This window comes from Hyaena hyaena, unplaced genomic scaffold, assembly GCF_003009895.1.
Source record: "Hyaena hyaena isolate Hyena2069 unplaced genomic scaffold, ASM300989v1 scaffold_842, whole genome shotgun sequence".
NCBI lineage: Eukaryota > Metazoa > Chordata > Mammalia > Carnivora > Hyaenidae > Hyaena > Hyaena hyaena.
Genome location: NW_024081473.1, coordinates 520,703 through 525,550, shown reverse-complemented (window position 1 = coordinate 525,550; position 4,848 = coordinate 520,703).

Sequence of the window (4,848 nt, the reverse complement as noted above, 5' to 3'; positions counted from 1 at the left end):
AAACAAAAAACAAAACAAAAAAAAAACCCAACTAGAAGTCTCCAAGACATTTTAGTGAGATATTTTTTGTAGTTGCATTTATGGATTTTTTTGCCTCCCAAAAGGAGGTGGGGATACATTTTTTTGTAAGCAATTTAGGGTCTGTTCAAAACTGAGTACAAAATTGTGCATAGGCACTGACACCCTCACCTTGAAGATGTTGACCCTGCGGTAATCTAACCCCTGATAAAAGTGAGAATTTTTATTTTGGTTTCTAATTCCTCATGGTTTAAAAACAAGTCGAATGCAGGTAGTTAAGCTGTAATGGCTTCTAATGACTGTGACTTTTAAGAACAATGACCCTCTGAGATGAAACTATTTGGTCATTCATAAATTAGTTAACCTTTTGGAAGCTCAAAGCCTCAATTATTCCTAGCAGAGAAGGAACTTCAGAGTACAAACATGTCTGTGCTTTTAGTGATAAATGGCACAAGATAATTTGCCTAGTGACTTTCTGAAAAAAGACTATTTATTCAGGTGTGGAGTGAATATTTTATCAATAAACAATGGAAATGAGTATTACTAATTAATGAGGAAGATTGGGATATAGTTAATTTTTTATCAAAAAATTTTAAGAATGAAAATATTAAGGGGATTTACTTAAATGGCTAAAATGATCAGTCTATCAAAAGTCCAACAATTACTTACCTAAGGAAAGAATTTTGTTTTCTCTTTATGTTCTTAGTAAAAAAGAATCTGTTTTCAGAGTAATGTCCAGTGAATTTGACCTGAGTGTACATTGATATAACAAGAAGAATATACTTGCTTAACATTGAGGTCATTTAATTTGTGTTTTATTGATAAATATCTAAACTTTAGTGTTCTATGAGGGAGAATTTATATTCGAATTTTATATGTGCAATGTGTGTGTGTCTGTGTGTGTGTGTCTGTCTGTCTGTGTAAGAAATGTATGACCCTAGATGATAATCATTGAACTATTTTTAGCTACTGAATATCTTTACCTTACATTAATTTTAATTTTTCATGGACTACCCATTATTAAGAAGTATCTTTGGATCATATTAGTCTTAATATGCAAGGTAGATAGGCCAAGAAAGGCATATGAATTATAGTATCAGGAAAGGGGCATTCCTTTTTCTACAGTGTTCATTAGTATAGTCTATGTCTTAAATTGACATCAAAGATTAGTTGATTTAAAAATTTTATGCGATCACTATGTAATAATTCCCTATGTTCTGTGGAGAATAGCACTTGACACAATAGAGAAAAAAAGCCTACAGGCCATTTAAAAGCTTTTACTTTTCTTTTCTTTAAAAAAAAAAGGCTATTTATTTTTGAGAGAGAGGGAGGGAGAGAGAGAGAGCAGGGAAGGTGCAGAGAGAGAGGGAGACACAGAATCGGAAGCAGGCTCCAGGCTCTGAGTTGTGAGCACAGAGTCCCATGTCGAACTTGAACTCACCAGCCATGAGATCATGACCTGAGCCAAAGTCAGATGCATAACCAACTGAGCCACCCAGGTAACCTGAGAGCTTTTTCTTTTCTATCAGATGCTGACTTCTATGTGATTATGGCTGTCACTGATTTTATGAAAACAATCGGTCACACTAACTAAATTACGACACTCCCTCTTTTGCCGGAAAGCACTTTTGATATTTACAATCTTTTATATCTTCATTTCCTTCTCAACTGTCATTGGCAGCTGTTATATGGGTAGGTCAAGTGTTGCTTCTTTATGCTATTGTGGTGTCGTTTCTTTGTGGCTTTGTTGAAATCATTCATCAGACAGCGATTGTTTTATATAAGCGATGAGGTATGTGTAGGATGAAGAGTGGTGCTCCCAGGAGTAGTCTCTGTATAATTGCTCAGAATATGCTTCTTGAATTCCATTTGTCTTCCCCACATTGGTGATAAGAGAGATGGCTGTTTATGCATCACTCACCTAGATCATATTGCGGGAACTAGAGACTGTATTTGCAAGTACAATTGCCAAGTTTCTGGCAAGACTCACCAAATGAGAAGGATGACAAGGATGTTTTCAGAATGCATGGATGATGTGTGTTATACACCTTGTTATAAAATGCCGCCAAGTGTGCTGCATTATCTTTGATGTAGAACATCGCTCCTCCTCTCCGTTGCCTCCTCCCTGTCTGACTTCATCAGGGCTTTGCTGGATTTGTGGAGCCTATATAAGGTGCACCTGGCAGAAATTGGGAGACCCAGCAAACTTCCTTGGGGATCTCAGAGAGAGAAGAGCTGCAAATAAAGTATATAAAAAAAGTTTATTAGAAATGGAATGCCTTCTAGATGGAATTCACATTTGCATCTCATTGCCACAGTATTTTCACCATGTTACAGAAATCATATGTTTGCAAATTATAAAACCATTGATAGAATTGTGTAACACGATTCAGGGTTCATCTTATGAACACTTAGGCCATCAAGGTTAACACGGCAAGGTGGTATAAAAAACAAAGGGCCTAGACAATTCTAGTGTTATATTTGGACATCCAGCTGGACAGGCAGGCAATGACGACTTGAGATGTCCAGAATTCATTTTGAGATTCAAAACATGCTAGATTTAGCAATCTAGCAATGCAGGATGACTTAAGAGGACACTCAGTTTTAGATGTAGGCTCAGAAGAAAAGCAGAGAAATCTAGGTGAGTTTGTCTGAAAGGGCAAGGAATTAGGGGCAGAGAAACAGTGAGCATAAAGTATGCTGGTGACAGAGACAAGATTTGAGATTTGATTGATTGTGTTGCTATAAGTCATGTAGTTAATATGACATGATGTAAGTGGATGTATTGGTAAAAGCATATAAATAGAAAAAAGGGGACAAAGTAAGTTGATATTGCCAGAAACATGTAAAGTAGCTCATGTATGCTGCCAGAGAATGTTCAGTGTGTGCTGGAGCCTACAGAAACAAGCATGGAGACACATCAATGGACAGAAATATATTATGACTTCGCCATTGTGTGTATAGATGCGTCATGGACTGATATCTAGAAAACGCCATTTGGAAGAGTATTCATGATAAGCATACTTTAACATTGCTGCAGTATTTTTTTCATTTTAAATGTCTTGAAATATACTATATTTTTTATCTAAACTATGTGATGTATTTTAATACAAACAAATTGAAAGTCACTGACTCACTCTATTCTTGTTTACACACCACTCACCTAGATCACCTTGCAGAAACCAGGGCCTGCATTTGTAAATACTCAATCCCTGTAAGGATGAAACTTAAAGAAAAAAAAAGTTAAATATTCAGGTGAAACATCTTGGAAAAGGGAGTGAGCATTTTCCTGGCTGTTTAGTTAGAAAGGATGGTTTCCACGACAATTTTGAAATGACAGAAATGGAGTTTTAAATTGGGGTGCTGGAGTAGTGTCCTACATACTGTGGATCCTCACTCAAGCTCCTCCAGAAACAGAACCAAGTAAAGAACTTCACATTCTGTTGAAAGTGATTTATTGGAATTTCCCAAAGCAGATACCATGGGAGCATCTGAGAACCAGGAGGAGTTCATGGTCACATTTGCAGATTTACTCACTCACTCTCTCTCTCTCTCTCTCTCTCTCATCTATTATATAGTGTATTCTTATAATAAAGTATATACTGTATTCTTATAATAAAGTAAGCTAGAGAAGTTATTAAGAAAATCAAAAGAAGGGGCGCCTGGGTGGCTTAGTCGGTTAAGCCTCCGACTTTCGCTCATGTCATGATCTCAGGGTTCATAGATCGAGACCCACAATGGGCTCTGTCTGTGCTGATGGCTCAGAGCCTGGAGCCTGTTTCAGTCTGTGACTCCCTCTCTCTCTGACCCTCCCCGGCTCACGCTGTCTCTCTCTCCTAGAAATAAATAAAAAACATTAAAAAAAAAAAAAGAAAATCAAAAGAAAAGAAAATATATTTATGGTACTTTTCCATATTTATCAATGAAAATTCATCTATAAGTGGACCCAGGCAGGTCAAACCCGTATGGTTCAAGAGTCACCAGTATGTGGAAAACACTGGACATTCAGGGACATTGTAAGTGCTCAGTAAAAAAAAAAAAAAAAAAGTGCTTAATGCTGTTATTATTTTCATTATTTCCTTCGTCGAGTGTGTATGTGACACTACTATTTAATAGGCATTCTGCTGGCCTGAGCCGCTTCCCCTGACAATATTAACAAAGCCCGATGCATTGATAGAAGCCTTCAGGGGCTACAGGGTAGGTGGGATTGGAGATTAAGCAGAGTGTATAGTGAACCAGTAGCCCGAGGAAACACATCAATCAGGAAAATGGCTGTTAACTGAATTTTTCTTTTATTTTTTGAAATACCCAGGGAGGTAGGCAGTGATCTTTTGCAAGTCATTTTATGATAATAAATTGTATTGTATATTTTATTCCCTGGCTTGTGTATTTGATTTTCCCATCAAAACATGAGTATTTGAATTTACTCTGGTTATGCCTTGCTTAAATGGCATTTTCAAGTCAGCTTATCACAAAACTGTGGCCTTCCTAAATGTCTTCCCCAATTAACCACTTGGCAGGATTAGCTTTTTGCTCTAATGGTTATGGCTTTTGGTTATGACTTTGTCAACATGTTGTCTTTTCTAGAAAGAACCACGATAAACTGAATGAAAAGCTTAGCATCCCAATTGGATGCTCCCTACCTACTTTCTTCTTAAAGACATACTCCGAACAACTACCTACGATTCATGAATTTTCTGGAATCTAGATATTTGCCTTATCAAGATTTCAAAGATATGAATAAAGTCTATTTAAACTTGGTGCACTGCGATTCATTTTAGTAGAGATTTTTGCATAATATATATAGTATTCCCCCAAGCAGAGGGCGGG